Here is an 18,290-nt window from a genome sequence, read left to right as displayed (position 1 = left end):
AGTAAGCTATGCCTGAAGAAAAAAATAGGTAACGCAATTTAAAAAAAAATGGATCATGCTATGAAAGGGAACGGATTATTTATGGCTATTATCTTAATTAATCCTCACAGTTATTCTATGAGTCAATCGTGTAATCACGAATTTACTGCTGGGGAAAATAAGGCTGAGAAGTTAAATAACCACACACAATTCCAGAATTTTTAGCCTGTAAAGCAAGGATTCAATTCAGAACTGCAAAGCTCATAACACTATGCATCACATGGGGGACATTTATGTTTATCAATAATGACAAAATAACATTAAGTATTATAAATACAGATTCCTCTAGAAGTAATTGAAATAGTGACTATGCCTAAGTCTTTGTTTTCTGAGCATTTGGCATTATCACAGATAGTAGAATGGTAAGCAAGAAGAAAATACTGTTACTGCTCTGAAGGAATAAATATTTTTTTGTGCCAGATGCAAAAATAAAAGAGCAAATAATTCAAATCCCAGATAAATAAAAAAAAGAAACATAAGAGACAAAAAAAAAGCACTGGCTAAAACTATGGGGGAGGGCATTCAAAGTGAGAAAATCGGTCAAAGCAATTTTCTGAGTGAGATGTTGTGAGAGAAGATTGCCCAAGAGAAGTGGCTATATTGGGCATTTGTGGAAATTCAGTTTAAAATATAAGTCTTTTATTAAATATAAATTTTGTTAAAATATAAAATATATTTTATTTTAAAATATAAATAAGAAGAAAGAAAGAAAGAAAGAAAGAAAGAAAGAAAGAAAGAAAGAAAGAGGGAGGGAAGGAGGGAGGAAGGAAGGAAAGAAAGAAGGAAGGAAGGAAGGAAGGAAGGAAGGAAGGAAGGAAAGAAGGAAGGAAGGAAGGAAGAAAGGAAGGGAGAGAGGGAGAAAGGAAAAACAGAATGACAGAAAAGATAAGCAATTATCGAGTATCTTAAATAGCCTTCCAAGGATTATAATTGATCTGCTAGACAATATATAGGCACAGTATAAGATATTTATAATTATTCTTTAAAATACCTTTTAAGACCTTGGGAGGACAAGGCTCCTGCAGCTTTCCTTATAAATTTTGTTCAGATTGGCCCAGGGAATAATGCAGTCACTTGAATTAAAAATGAACTTAAAGACCATAAGTAAAAGATAATGATTAATAGGTACAGAGCCTTCTGGGGGAAATATGGAGTGGGCTCCTTCAGGTTTGCTTCTAATGATCTATAAGAGGGTGCAGACAGCATGTTAATGAAATTTTTTGATAACATTAAATTGGGAGAGGCTGGAACATAATTCAGACCAGAAAAATATCTGTTACAGAAATGACTGTGAGAAAGTTAGGAACATGAAGGAAATAATAAAATGCATCCAGGGATACTAAATTCTAAGTAATATATCACAAGATAGATCTTTAATATAACCAAAGTAGAGGATATCAGTGAAAGAATAACTACACCTGTCTTGAAAGCTAAGGGTACAAGACAAATTATCTATAGGACATATGAGCATGGTTGTTTTTATATGACCCAAATAGGGTATTGCAACTATTGGTCCTTAGAAGAGAAAATTTGGGGGGTTCATGAAGGCCTTTTGTTTGTGTTGGAAACTACTGAAGGAGTGAGAGGGTCATTGGAAAAGAGGGCATCAAATTTATCTTCTAGAGTCTTACTGTACAAATGTATACATAAATTCATTCTGGGCAGGTAACATGAGAATATTAGTTTTCAGAACAATCTTTTGTGCTCAAAGAAAGAATTATGGCCTGCTCAAAGAGTAAAGTATCATAAACATAAAGGAGTTTCCACATTATAATAAATTGAGGCCTAAAAAGGAGGAAAAAAATGGCTAGGCTCACTTACACAGATAAAGAAAGTGGAATAGACTACTTCTCCCCAAATTCCTAAGAACAAAGAACACTATCATGTTGAATTCCAATAGTAAAGGCTTTCTTTTTTAACTACAGATTTTTTTTTTACTTTTATTCCCATGAAAGTAACTACAGTGACAAACATTAAGCAACTTCTTTTTTACATACAAAAATTATTTTATTATTAACAATAGTATTTTCAGAAAAATTGACTTATTGTAGCACTGTAAGTAAGTATAAAGTTTCTGAAGCTAAATATGAACTCCAATCCTGGGTCAACAAATATTTAGCTATGCAATCTTGGGCATGTAATCAAACATTTTTCTGTTCAGTGTTCTTAATCTGTACACTAATATGACTATCTACCTTAAAGACTCAAAGACTTTTGGGATTCAGTGAAAAAAAATGCATATAAAACCTTTAGATGCTCAGCAATACTTATATAGATTGTGTTTGTGGAACATAAAATCATCAACTGTTGTGGCTGGAAGAGATTTTAGCGATTATAAGCCCAACCTCCCCAATATACAGATGAAGAGTCTTAGAATAGAGATGCATCCCTTTTTTTTTTAAGTTTATTTATTTTGAGAAAGAGAGAGAGAGAGTTGAAGAGTGGGGGAGAGGCAGAGAAAGAGAGGGAAAGAGAGAGAGAATCCCAAGCAGCCTCCGTGCTCACAGCACAGATCTTGATGTGGGCTCGACGTTACAAACCATGAGATCATGACCTGAGCCGAAAAGGAGAGTCACTTACTTAACCAACTGAGCCACCCTTGTGCCATAATGTCATCACTTTCTCAAGATTATGGAAATAGTTGGTAAAAGAATGGGGACAGGATTCTTATGTCATAATTTCTTATTCAGGGATATTGTATAGTTGTCCTATTATACATACCCCAGATATTTATGGAGAATTTTAGAAAGTTACAAAATGCACTAATTTTATTCTCTTCCATAGGTTCCACTTGTCTTATCTACTGTCCCCTCACCCAGAAACAAATTCAATAGAACAGTGAAATGTCCTATGAAAAGTTCCATTAAGGCATCATTTCAGGGACAACCTTCTATAGGAATAGTACACTGTCTTTCACAAGGCAGTATATATGCTGAACCAGTGGCCTGTAATTGTGCTCAGCCCTCATACCTAGAAGACTCAGGTCCAGGAAATGAGAGGAGGATATAAAATAAACCTCTTAGAACATGACTTCCAGTGGTACACTGTGGAATTTGTCCTTTTCTTATCTGCCTTGAGTTCAGTCGGGCTATGCATTTCCCTAAGATATTTTTTAGTATGGAATCCAGTAAGTGTTCAACTGAACTTGGAAATAAAACTATACCTGAATATTTGGGCTCCTCTTTCCAGGGGTCTTTCAGGTCAAGCAATATCTTTCTACACTCATGGGACAATCCATCTTAATTAGCAGAGGACATAGTACGTATGGAGCCAAAAATGACTATGTCTAAAACCTAGATGATTCACAGGAAGTCTTTTTGTCTGTTCTCAGTAATAATAGTGAATGGGAAATTACATGGTACATGGTCCAAACAGGGCAAGGTAACTAAGGGTTCCGAACCTTTGAGCTTGAAGATATAAGTCAATCTTTCAGGAAAGCAACCCACAGTCAATGAAGTGTCAATGTAAAGGAAATCTAGAAAGGGGAAAAATGAGTGATGAAGAACATCACTCATGGAAAAGATGTTTCTTCACTAACCCTCTTGTATTAAGTATTTGCAGAGATTGTGACATTGAAGGGGTTTCTAATTCAAAGGATAGATAAGAAAGAGACACACAAAAAAGCTAAGTAGTGGGACACTTGGTGGCTCAGTCTGTTAAGCGGCTGACTTCAACTCAGGTCATGATCACAGTGCTCATGAGTTCAAGCTTTGCATCAGGCTTTGCACTGGGGGTGCGGAGCCTTCCTAGGATTCTCTCTCCCTCTCTCTCTCTCTCTCTTTCTCTCTCTCTCTGCCACTTCCTCACTTGTGCTCTCTCTCTCTCTCAAAATAAATAAATAAACTTTAAAAAATCTAAGGAGTAACAAGGGAGGCTTCCTGCACAAATTACTTGTCTTTAAAAAAATAATGTTTTTATTTATTTTTGAGAGAGAGAGAGAGACAGAGACAGAACATGAGCAGAGGAGGGGCAGACACAGGGGCAGACACAGAATCTGAAGCAGGCTCCAGACCCTGAGATGTCAGAACAGAGCCCCACACAGGGCTTGAATCCACAAACCACGAGATCATGACCTGAGTCAAAGTCGGATGTTTAACCGACTGAGCCACCCAGGCGCCCCACCAATGACTTCTCTTGATTCCACAGCAGGACTTTCATGGAAATCCACTCGACACTTGTGCATACACCTTCAGAAGCCCAGAAACTCAGGAGGTCAACATCCCAGAGCCAAAAGGAGATGGCAACCAGTGAAAACATGCACAATCTTTTCTCCCCTGAGACCAAATTATCCTTAGATGGATTTCACATCAACCCTCAAATCAAAGAACAAGTGATCTTTACAGGTGATCAGTTCAATATTGCATTAGATCTTTCCCTATCACTCTCCTCCTGTCTTCACTCTTGTTTTCGGATCACACTCCTCATGAATTACTTGTATTTTGTGGTTAACCCAGTTTTAATTTCTGGAGATTCCAGGCTAAGACAATACCTAACAATAAACACCAAATATGGCTCAAAACCCCTCCTTCCTCAGTATCCTCTGTCTTTAAACTAGCAACCCCAGGCTTTCCACTGTATAAGCCAAACAACTTTGGAATCATCTTTATCTTCTCTTTATCATAGTTCACGTCCAATTTGTCACCATTTCTTATTGTCACTACCTTAAAAGTATATTCAGAATATAATCACTACTATGATCCTGGTCTGAGACACAAGTATATCTTGCTGGACTTATGGAGTAGCCTCCTGATTAATCTCTAATTTATCCTTCCTTCTAATAGTCTACTTTCAGCACCATAGCCAGACTGATCATTTTAGAGCTTTAGTAAAATGTTCTACTCATCTTTTCAAAACCTTCCAAGGTCTTCCCATGTCATTTGAGTAAAGGCAAAAAACCCTTTAGTGGCCCACATTTATAACTTTGACCTCCTCTTCCACTGTTTTTCCGCTAGACCACTCCTCTTCCACCATTTTGATCACCTCATTGGTTTTTGAATATTCCAAACATAAACTTCCCTCAGGACCTTTGCCATTCCCTCTGGGTGGAATATCTTCCCCAGGAAACTACATGCCGTATTTCTCTATTTCCTCCAAGTTTGTCAAATATGTTACTTCTTATTTATAATTCGGATTCTTTGCCATTACTATGGCCTGGCATTCCTTATCTTTCTCCTTGCTTTTTATTTTCACCATAACACGGATTACGACCTAAGGTAGATTCGTTATCAAAAGATGCCATAATGCCATAAAAATCTATTCCATCCTTGTATACATGTTCATTTGCAACAGTTCTTGGACATTTTCTCATCAAAGGAGGAACTATATTTTTTCCTTGAATCCACATTCCTTGAATCTGGGGTAGTTTTATGACTTTCTTTGACAAAAAGAATATTGTAGAAATGGTCTCGTGGGAACTCTAAGCCTAGTCCTCAAAGGGCTTCATAGGTCTACTTTTTCTTTCCTAGAACACTGTCCTGGATTCGCCATGTGAAGAAGCCCACTGGAGCATGAGGCTTCTGAGGCAAGCTTCCCCAAATCAAGCTTGCTGGACCAGGTAACACCAGCCAGCACCAAATGTGAGACATGGGACAGAGGCTATCCTAGACCATAGAGCCCTAGATGAGTCACTAAGTGGTTGTGGCTGCAAGATTGACCTTGGGGAAGACCCTGAATAATACTCAGCTGAACCCACCCAAATTTCTAACCCACAGGATCATAAGCAAATCAAATAGCTTCCATTTCAACCAACTAAGTCTATAATGATTTGTTGCACAGAAATAAATACCGATGTCATCACCTGAATTACCATTTCTTTTATATTTGCAAATTGCTATTTCTTTCTCTCTCCTCCAAATAAAATGTAACCATCACAGGACAGGGATTTTTTTTTTTTTTAAATACGTTTTCTCTTTGTTTAACTGCTGTTCTCAGAACCTAGAATTGTTCCTGGTATATAGTATGTGCAATAAATATTAATTAAATAGTAGATGTTTCTTGGTAAGTACAACCTAATGGTTACAGCAGAAATGCTTAGATGCATGAGAAAGTCTTTTATAATCTGTGAATGTAATTCCTTTGATAAACATTGGTTAGGAACACAATGAGTAGCCTCTTTAGCCTTGCAAATCAGTGAAATGGAGAAAGATTTAGGGAACGTCTATTAAGTTACTATTTTATATTTGCTCAAAATCTCCAGTGGTAAAATAACCACTTAAATGATTTCAGAATCATTTTGCTTTTAATTTAGTCTCATCTGGGGTGTAGTTTATAGAGTGATATCAAGCTTTTCCCATATTGTCTGATCAACTACATTAAGTGAATTTTTTATTAAATAATCATCCAAGAAATTATACATCTTCGTACATCATTGAGGTGGAACATTCTTTTTCAGTGTAAAAATCCATAATCATCTTAGTCAAATAGAATGGAAATTCATTGACCAGCTATATTCCCATTGACTAGAGACAGAGAGACCAGCTGGGAATAAAGTCATTGATCTCAGGTCTCCAACTAAGCATTTACATTCTTTCACTTCCTGGGGAAAAACTAGAAATTCGATGGATTTTCTAGACATTTCCAAATGTGTTTTCTTTCTCATACCTAGATAAAGAATGTTATATTTGTGAAATCATTCCAATTTCCCAATAGATTTGGTCTTAAAAACTCAGATATGTTTACGTCAAGCAGGAAAAATCGTACTTTAATGAATTTTAGCTGCACTTAAATATTCATATTAACATGTTTCACCAGTCATATTGAACTTACAGAGAGTGCATTAGAGCTCTATAACCCAAGTAATTAAAAGGATGATGGTGATGTCATAATGGCAACCTTGAGGCATGCATAGTTCTATTAGCATTTTGTTATTTTCATCATTCTAATTCCTGTTATATTTAGCAATGAAATTATATGGTAAAACTGTGTTCTGTGTAGAATATAATTTTTCTTTCCTTTTTATTTTATAGAAGCTTATAGCAGAGCCCAAGCTTTCAGACCATTTAAATTATTCCTTTATTTCTCTAGATAGATTTTTGTCAAATCATGTACCGTGTACTTTGCAATTAGTACCAAAGAGCAATTTTCCCTCAAAAATAATGTTTCCCCAGGCTCAGAAATAAGGATGCAATATTTGTATTATGAAATCTGCAAAGAAGAAAAGGAAATATTCAATCTGGTAAACTGTGTATGATTCCAGGAAGGGGTGGAATACGAATCAGAACAATGAGTTAATACTTAAAATGTCCAACTATAGACCACATTTTGAGGGAAAAATAGCATCACAAACTCAAATTATCAATAATCACCCAAGGGAAATAGTGAAAGACTTATTAGGCAAGTTTTAAAAAGCTACTGAGCACTTGAAAAAAAATCCATTCTGACAGGAAGGTACATTGCAAGAGAGCATCATGGGTTTTTCTTTTCCAATGCTTTTGATCCCTATGAAAAGCAGAGAAAGAAGAAATTGAGATTTGAAATTCAGGCAAAATAGCAACCATAGTCATTTCTACATATTCATTAATAAATACCAACTGTAAGATGTTTTGGTTTACTTTTAGGAATAAATGAATCTTAAAAAAATTAATCAGAGCTTGATTCTGGCAGAAGTCCATCTTTTGTATCATTAACAGTACTCTCCTGACATGTAACAACATAACATACTAGTAATCTCCTAAATAAGAGATGCATTTTTTATGTTGATGGTAGAAACATCTGGAGAAGCAAACTACCTTATTTTGATTTTATATTCCTTTGGTCTAATACTTCATCCACCCTCTCTGTATAAGTAACCATTGTATTTCACATAAAACTGCCAGTTGCGTGGCTAATAAATACGACCCCATTATCTGGGCAAAGTATCCCTTGATTCAGGACTCTGTACATCTAGAGATGAGTGTGATCTCTAGGAGAGTTTAATAATAAATGGTATGGAAGCCAGGTGTAACTTTCAAGTTTCCCACCATTCCCTGGTATACCGTTTCGGATAGTGAAATTTAAATCAAAGAAAAATGTGAGCTTCGTTTCTAACTATAGATCACAAAATATACACTTATATCAGAAATATGCTTCTATAAACAGCCCAGAGAGTAACCATATTCAAATGATTAAGTGTAGCATTAGCCAAAGTTTTCCTATGAATGTATCTCCAGATAAACCCTTTCTTAGGACCAGAGCTTGACAAGGGTGGTTTCTTCTCTGCTGGGCATTTAAAAGACGGCAACTTGCCCCCTCTATTAGGAGACAAAATTGTGTACTTGGCAAACCTATTATTTCCAGTGCTTAAAGGGATGGTATTGAACCATTACAACTAAATCAGATGCACATAGAAAAGAAATGTTGTGAAAAAAGTAGGTTTTAATGAATAGAAGTCATTTGATAAAATCAGCAATAACACGGACCAATATGTATTAAGCATGTAAAGCATGACAGGCACTGTGCCCACAGCTTTACAGATATCATCTGGGTTTTGTCCTATTACAATCCTATAAAGTGAGCACTATTATGCCCATTTTACAGATAAATCCACAAGGATAGGAAACTCTCTCAAGGCCACATAGTGGTCAGTACTGGAACTGCACTTCCATTCCTATCTGGCAGTTACATAAGCAGTTCAAGGATATTGGCACTTTTCCATTCATTCATTATTTTACTCATTTAACCGATATTTATCGAGCACTTACTCATTCAGGGTTGAGTGCTTATGAACCTAGGGCGAGGACCTGGAGTCTGGCTACAAGCCCAGATAAAGACAGGGATCGTAAACCGCTCCTATCTCAAGGGCCAACTCTGATAAATTGGCAGCAGTTGTCTGAAAAGTAAGTTATGGATTCTATGGCTCAGGTCAGGTCAGAAACCAACAATGGTGTAGACAGATGAGCAAAGTCTACCATGCATGTTGATGTAGGAATAGCCACACGAGTCTCGAGTATCTGACTTCCTTGAATTAGTGGATAATGGAAGAATAGGAGAAAAGCTCAGAAGTCAGAGGTCCAATGGGAGCTGAGTAAATGGAAACGTGAATACTTTAGAAGTGATATTAAAGAAATGTGAAGGGTAATTAAAAGAAAGAGATAAAATCTGAACCTACCATGTAAGGCCAAATCAAGGGTAAGCATAAAGCAGGCAGATAATGAATTGGATACTAAATAAATAGGTGCAACAGAGAAGGTGCCACCATTCAAGATAATGGTGGACGTGTAGTCAGGAAAATGGGCTGTCCCTAGAAGAGGAAAAAACAAAAACAAAAACAAAAACCTAGTATTCCAGAGAGATAGTGTGTGGCTTTCTTCCCAAGAAAGAACTTGGGTAACTAAGATAATATGCCTGTTGTAGGCTCTAGTGACAGACTATCACTATGATCTGTCTAGACTAAGAGGTAACAGTTGCACTGGGTAGAGGTGGACACAATGGAGAGAAGGATGGTTGGGCTTTGTCAGGCTCATCTTAATATTCCCCACCTCGCATGACTGAAACGTCAACTCCAGCCCAGCCATAGGGCTGAGTTTAGTTTCTCCAGGCCGGCTTTTTGGCCAAACAACTTCCTGGTTTTCGTATTTCTTTTGGTGATGCACAACTCTCTTCTCCCAGGTAAATATGGGAGTTGACAGCCGTTAATCCCACTCCAGTAGGAAAAGACCCCGCCAGGGCTAGCAAGGAGCAGGTGCATTTTCACTCACCTGGATCAAACTAGAGTCCCCTGAGAATACACTTTGTGCAAACAGCCCTTATCCCACTTGGCAACTGGAGGATTTAGCACAAATTGTGAAGCCTAGAGCCTACAGTTTAAGACAAGTGGCCTGGAAGAGAGATAAGCACATACTTCTGAGATGCGTGTGGTAATTAGCTCCCAGCAGTATAAAACATTCAACTCTGAATGATGAATTTTAATTTTATTTCAAAAGCCTTTTCAAGGGGAAGGTGTCAGAGCTTAACATTTCCTACTAGATTTTACATAAATGGCTACCTGCCAATTAGAATCTGTTTTCCAATCATTTGTGATCTAATATATGAAAATGAATTATGCGGTTCAAGATGAAACAAAATCTATAATCCTCTGTCCAGTGCTGAAATATTAAATCACATTGAAGGGGTGAGCAGTGAAGGGGAACAAGCTGTTGATTTGTACATAAATAACAAGTGTGTTGTGCAATCAGATCTCAACTGAGCTAGCAAAGAATTTGGCTCATCTTGTTGTGGGGGAAAATGCGGACTTCTAAAAGGTTAGTGGCAAAATTCAGTATCTGGGAGACCAAATCAAGTCATATTCTCAGACAGGAGGACTCAGATGATGAGTCTGGCAAAGAGGCATGTTTGGTGAAGGAAAGGAGAAACTACCAGTCTACCCTAATTTGTTAAGAAGTGTGCTGCTGCACCATCACAGGGCCCATGGGGCTGAGTATGGCTTAGCATTTTTTTTTTTTCTGGGGAAGGCATCAAACAGAAAGGGACAGCTGATTCTGTACCTCGAGGCAACACATTTTAAGGCAGCTTATTTTCCATTGGAGCTGTAGGGCTAAGTGCACTTGGTCATACCAGGGTATTTTTTAAAATTAAAACTGGATAGAAAAGCCTGAGGACTCTGTGGGTTTTGTATTCTCTAATCCAGTGTCTTTGAAGCCTTATTGGATATGATCCTGGTTTCAACTGTGTCCTCCAAAAGGATACATGAAGTTCAGATCCCCAGTATTTATGCATGAGAATTTGCTTGGAAACAGGGTCTTTGCAGATATAATCAAAATAAGATGAAGTCATACTCAATTAGAGTGGGCTGTTAATCCAATATGACTGGTGGGCTTACAAGAAAAGGAAAATTTAGAAGTGTACACAGATAAACAAGGGCAGAATATTCCATGACAACTGAAGCAGAGATTGATGCATGGCAGCTACAAGATAAAGAACACCTGGGGCTATCAGAAACTGCAAGAGGCAGGAAGAATCCTTTCTTAGAGCCTTCAGGAGGACCATGGCCCCGTGCAAACCTTGATTTCAGACTTTCAGTTTCTAGAACTGTGAGATAATAAATTTCTGTTGTTTTAAGCTATCTGGTTTGTAGTAGTTTATTAGGACAGTCCTAGAAAACTAACACAGTTATCCTTATTCTAACGGAATATATTCAGAACGCTGACATATCAAACAACAAAGTTGCTATGGTCAAAGCCGGGATGAAAAGTCACAAATCACCACCTGAAACGTTCCCAGTCCATTGTCCAGTGTAAAGCCTGAGGCGTCTCTGAGGAACATTTAGCTCTCTCAGCAGCATGAATTAACCATGCTGAGCCTTTTGTTTTAATATTAAAAAATGTATTTCTAAATTGTCACACATCATGAATATTCTAAATGAATTTCCATAAACTGGGGACACCCATGTAATGAGTACTCTCATCAAGCATTGTGACATCACTGCCTCTCATATTCCTTCTATACCCCAAATGGCGTCTCCTTTCTTGACTGCTAATTGCCATGTCCTTTTGATTTTTGAAATAATGGGCAGCCCTTAAATCATTTTTGAAGGCAGGGTTGTTTAAAAAAATTGAACTGATTCTCTGTCAACTTTCTTAAATATCCAACAATCACCTTTGTATTTTTCATAATACTTAGAAATGTGGCCATCTGCCAGCCCATGGCAATATCAAACCCATATGTCAATTTAATTTAAAAATATAAATATCTCCACTTAAGAAACTTTTAATACTTATCTAATGCAATTATAAATCTTTTTTCCTCTTTTTTAAAAATTCTGTATGACTTCAGTAGGTTGTCCGTGTACCTTAAAAAATTACTATCTTGCTGTCTTGTTAGGCAAGATATTTTCCAAAAACAATTTTTTAGTCCTATTTCTTAAAACGCTTTGCATGTGAGGAAGTTATGTATAAATTAAAGGAATTGAATCTAATTAATTTTAATGTATTTATAGGCACTCTTCTGTCTAGAGGAAAGCTGGATATGTATAGACAAAGTAATATTATTATTACTGTACTTACATCTTTCACAGAATTGTCAAAGTGAGTGGCACTCATTCAGTTGGTTAAGCGTCCAACTCTTGTTATTGGCTCAGGTCACGAGCTCATGGTTCATGAGATCAAGCCCTGTGTCTGGCTCTGGGCTGACAATGTGGAGCCTGCTTTGGATTCTCTCTCTCCATCTCTCCCTACCCCTCCCCTACTTGTGCAGGCATTCTCTCTCTCTCTCTCTCTCTCTCTCTCTCTCTCTCTCTTTCAAAATAAATAAATGTTAAAAACATTAGAATTGATAAAGTGACTTCTAAAACCTTCTAACACTCGATTAATGTTCATTCTGTGTCAAGTATTGCTCTAAATGCTTTTACATATTTTAAATTGCTTAACCACATAACAACCCAATGAGATAACGGTGGTTATTTTTCACATTTTACCACTAAGGAAATAGGTCACAGAGAGTCTGGGTAAATTCCCTAAGGTTATAGACAAATAGAGCTCAGATTTACACTTAGCCTGGCTAACAGTTGGAGTCCAAAGCTTGTTATACAAGCTTTTGACAGAACAACGTTCAGCACAGTGATAACATTATAGAAATAAAAATGAAGACAAGAAAAAATAAATACAAAAAAATCCAACCACAAAAATCCATATATTTATGATGTTGAGCTCCAAAATGTTTTTATTTGTGCCTCTTCAGAGTAATCACACAAACAAACCAAACAAACCCAACCACTCAACTACATAGATCTTACAGAAACCCATCTTTTTTTTTTTAATTTTAAAGAATAGGAATAGGAGCTTTTTAAGAAGCTTTTCCAAATATTAAATTTGAGAATTAATAACTCAAATTATAAATGCATGAATGTTTTGACCTGGCAATCCTACTCCAAAAGATTGATCGAACAGATAGACCTGTACACACACAGAAATGATTCATGTGCAAGGCTAATCATGAAAGCCCTGGGTTTAGTAGCTAAGAGTTAAAAACAACTCAAAGGTCTGTTATTAGGGATTAGTTGGAGACTGTGCATCCTATATGCAGACATGAGAAGAGCTCCAAACATATCCATAAATGAAATGAATAAATAAATGCCCACATCAAAGTATGCAGCCTAATGCACTTTGTAAAATAAATTGAGACAAGAAGTACATCTACTTGTACATGCATGAAGATACACTGGAAGGATACATACAAGTTAAAAAAAGACAAAGGTCTTCTTTTTCTCACATGACACAAATCTACTTCTAACAACCTCCCATCACTACTGTTCTGGCCCAAACCACCATTATTTTATGCCCAAATAAATATAACAGCCTCAACCCTTGAACCTTCCAGCCATTTCAGCATGGCAGCCCGAGTGAGCCTCTTAAAAAGATGGGTCCCTCTTCTGCCTAAAATGCTCTCATCTCAGAGTAAAAATCAACCTATTTTATGACTTAGAGAGCTTTATATAATTTGGATCTAAGTTATGGCTTTTATCTTAGTTCCTGATAATCTTTCCCTAACTCACTTAGCTGGCCCTATTGCTGTCTGGAATTTAGAAACGCACTCATTAATTAACAAAACAATGCATATAATGCATATTTTTCTTCTGTAATGAAAATATTATACTGCTTATCAGATGCTCTTATATTTTAATATAAGATGGCATGTGTGAATACCCACATATTTATATACACAAATACCCATGCACTCAAATATATAAAGAAAGAAATTCTCATAATGCCAAGCACAAAATAGTGTTATGTTTTGTTTTTAGGGTTGCTTGAAAGTCTCTATGGATAGGCAAGAGATTGAGAAACCTGAAAACAATTTTGAGAACAAGATTCAATGGGAAGGAATTCAGAAAATAAATTACAATAAGATAACAGATTGGTTCAAAGTAGTGGAAATATTGCTAAACAGCTTAATACTGTCTTATCCATTAGAAGACCTATTATCAAATCTTAACAATGAATTGTTTAGGTTTTTTTTTTTCCTATCAATTGTATTAATAGTTTCCAAATGTTCAAAACCACCAAGCCACCTACAATTGTGTGGTGATATCGAAGTATAAGTTCTCATTTTATATCTCCTTATGTGTAAAAATAATACCTTAGAAAAATTTCCGCTGCAAAATAATCTTTTTAATTCTTTTTTTTTAAACGTTTTTTTTTTTTTAATTTTTGGGACAGAAGGAGACAGAGCATGAACGGGGGAGGGGCAGAGAGAGAGGGAGACACAGAATCGGAAACAGGCTCCAGGCTCCGAGCCATCAGCCCAGAGCCTGACGCGGGGCTCGAACTCACGGACCGCGAGATCGTGACCTGGCTGAAGTCGGACGCTTAACCGACTGCGCCACCCAGGCGCCCCACTCTTTTTAATTCTTAATTTCCCTTTTGAGAAGGAAAATAATTCATGTTTCTGAAAGAAAGGAGAAAAGAAAAACTCTGAAAAGGCTAAGTTCTCTGAAAAAAATCCTTCCTTCACTTACTTATGCTAAAAAATCAATAACAACAACAGCAACAACAACAACACAACAGCAGGATATGCTTGCTACAGATGCAGATTGAACTTTTGACTGAAATTGTGAGTACGAACTATCTCAGGTAATAAAATTTAGGCTGGTAGAGTTTAATAGCAAGGAAGTATAAGTGAGGCCAGGAATGAAGTGTGGTTGTGGACCCCACGTGGCTCTAGGATCTTCTCAGTTAGCTGTTGACAAACATTCATTCCAACCGTCCACTGTTAAAATGATTCAGTCTCCGTTTCCATTTCTTTCTGATCCCCCAGGCCTCCAACTTCTACTTGCTTAAGAGTAAAAATTCTGTCTCAGCTCATCTTTTTATGTTGAGTCTCACATTGTGGGTTGTTGCCCAGTATTCATTCCTCACAATCTAACCAGCTACTGCCAGGGAGGCAAAATGACATGAACCATTGCCCAAACTGTGGTGTGAGCAAATTTTCTGAAAAAGGAAGCTAGATGAGATAAATCCCCAACTGCTTATTTAACATACTCCAACCCAATATGTCTAATACATGTTTCCCACTCTCTAGGAGAATGCCAAGTAAATAGGTGATCAATAAATATTTGTAGAATGAAAAAAAACATCCATGTGTGCTAGGCATATATGCCCACATTCTTGGGACATCTATCCAAAGCTCTTAATTCCCAACATAACCCAATGCTTTTAGGCACAACTACAAGGTAATGACCCCTTCCACAATACAATAATTGCATCCAGTTTCTGAATCTATAGGTCCATTGTCTATAGACAATGACAAAGTGTTGTTCTTAAAGTCATTGCCAGTTGCTGAGTTCTTTCCTGCACTTGCTATCCTATAGTCAAGAGGTTGGCAAATTCCAACCAGTGGGCCAAGTCTCTCCCACTGTCTTTTTCTTATAAGCAAAGTTCCATTGGAAAACAGCCATGCTCATTTGTTCATATATCACCTATGGCCGCTTTCAAAATACGTTAGCAGAGTTTAGTACTTGTGACAGAGACCAGAGACTTTATGACCCAGAGGATTAAAATATTTATTATCTGGTTCTTTACAGAAAAAGTTTGGTCACCGCTGCTCTAGTTAATTCATTCTATTAATTCAACAAATACTTAACAAGTACCTACTATAAGCTAAGCATTGGCCTAAATGCCAGGGATTTAGAAGTCAACTAAACAAAGTCTTTGATGATTTACAGGTTATATTCTGGGTGGGACGGTGGACAGACAATAAGAAACGATTACATATTATGAGGAAGATTTGAGTACTTTAGATAAAAATTGACAAATGATAAAGTAGTTGGGTATTGGGGTCACCTCTCTTGCTCTTTTATCCAGTGTTAGGCTAATCATGAAAAAGTCTTCCAGTAAGGTGATATTTGAGTAGAAGTCGAAAAGAAATAAAGAAGAGATTAGTGTGGATATCTGAAGGAAGCGTGTTCTAGGGAGGTAATAATAAATTCTTTCTCTAACAACAGAGCTCTAAATACACAAAATTGAAAAGTTTAAGGGAGAAATGGGAAATTTGAAATAATAGTTACAGACCTAAATACCCCCACTTTCAATGATGGGTGGAACTATGTGGAATATCATAAATGAAATCGAATATTTGAATACAGTATTAAACATAACAGATATCTATAGGACCCTCCACCCAACCATAGTGGAATACATATTCTTCCCAAGAACCCATGGGGCATTCTCTAGGATAAACCTCATGCTATGCCATAAAACAAGCCTCAATGAAATTAAGCGTGTTGAAATAATACAAAGTATATTCTCAACAACATAGAATTAAAGTAGAAATCAACAGAAGGGTATTTGTATAATTCAAAATACATGGGAATTAAACACACTGCTAAATAACCCGTGGATCAAAGGGTAAACCAAAAGGGAAATTAGAAAATATTTTGAGATAAGTGAGAATACAGATAAAACCTCAGAACTGAGAAGATGCAGCTAAAGCAGTGTTTATGTAGAAATCTATAGCTGCAAGCACCTAAATTTTAAAAAAAAGATCTCAGGGCACCTGGGTGGTGCAGTCGATTTTGTCTCAGGTCATGATGCCAGAGTCATGGGATCAAACCCCGCTTATGATTCTCTCTCTCTCTCTCTCTCTCTGTCTCCTTCTGTCCCTGTCTTCCACTCACACGTTTGCTCTCTCTCTGCCTAAAATTTAAAAAAATAATAAATAAAAAAAAATCTCAAACTAATAAGCTAGCTACTGAAAAGAGAAAAAGAAGAGGTAGCTGAACACAAAGCAAGAAGAAAGAAGGAAATAAAATTAGAACAAAACTAAATGAAGTAGACATTTAAAAAAAAATAACAGAGTAAATCAATGAGCAAAGATTTGTTCTTTGGAATGATCTATAAAATCGACAGTCTTTAGCTAGTCCAACCAAGAAAAAAAGGGAGAAGACTTAACTTATAAAAATGTGGAGTTTGGGGAACCTGGGTCACTCAGTCGTTTAAGTGCCTGACTTAGGCTCAGGTCATGATACCATGGATTGTGAGTTCCAAACCTGCATCAGACTCCGAGTTGACCGAGAGGAGCCTCCTTGGGATTCTCTCTCTCGCCCTCTCTCTCCATGCTTTTCCATGACTCACACCTTCTCTCACTCTCAAAATACATAACTAAACTTTAAAAAAATACAGAGAGAAAGAGAGGACATGACCAACCTCACAGAAATAAAGAGGATTTTAAGGGAGTACTGTCAACACGTGTATGGCAACAAATTAGATAACTTAGATGAAAGTTCTTAGCATCTTAAAAAGATACAAAGTACCAACATGACTCAAGAAAGGAGAAATAGAAAATCTGAATAAAACTTTAACAAGTAAAAAGATCAAATTTGTAATTTAAAGCATCCCACTTAGAAGAAGAACCCAGACCAGATGGCTTCACTGATTAATTTCACCTAAAATTCAAAAAATAACTAATGTCATTCTTTCACAAGAAGAGACAAGAACAAGTTCTCTACTCATTTATAAGACTAATGTTGCCCTGATACCCAAACCAGGCAAAATAGCCAAAGGAAAGGAAACTATAGCCCAATATCTCTTATAATCAATATCTCTTATAGACATAGGAATCCTCAACAAACAGTGACAAACAAAATCTAGGAACATATAGAAAGATTTATATAGCATGGCCAAGTGAGATTTATTTCACCAACACAGTTTGACTTAACAGCTAGGGTGAAGAATGAAGTATTTACTCCTGTTTCAGCTGTAAAAGAAACTTACATCTGAGAGTTTGAAAACAATGGAATCAAAAAATGGAAACATAATATGAATAATTGCGTTCCAATTTCATGGCCATATATTGCTATTCTCTATTCAACTGATGATATCAGAAACATTATCTCCAATTGGACTCACTATCCGGTAAACTCACAGCAATCCTCCATCATTCTTGAAAATCCAACAGTTTTTTTTCTCTAGCAATATTGGGAAACCAGTCTATTGCAGTGGTGTTAATATCTTCAGTTCTTATGGGAATATCTTTGACCTCGTTGGAGTAGGGTGGAAGTAAGCAGACTTCCAAGTTTTTTAATTTACCCTTTGTCCATAAGACCCAATATCAGGATTTATAATATTTAGAAACTGGAGAGATAATTTATGTCAGATAAACTTAAACCAAAAGCTCATTTATAATCAGAGCTTGATTTATAAAGTGAACCTGACCTCCATCAAATTACATTTGTGTTCTGGACATAGGAATTACATTGCCCCGGGCATTAGTAGTTGTTTTTTGTTTGTTTGTTTCATTTTGTTATTTTCCTCTTCCTTCAAAAACAGACACCAAGGTAAAAA

This window comes from Panthera uncia (assembly GCF_023721935.1).
Source record: "Panthera uncia isolate 11264 chromosome B3 unlocalized genomic scaffold, Puncia_PCG_1.0 HiC_scaffold_1, whole genome shotgun sequence".
Classification (NCBI taxonomy): Eukaryota; Metazoa; Chordata; class Mammalia; order Carnivora; family Felidae; genus Panthera; species Panthera uncia.
This window is presented reverse-complemented; position numbering follows the sequence as displayed.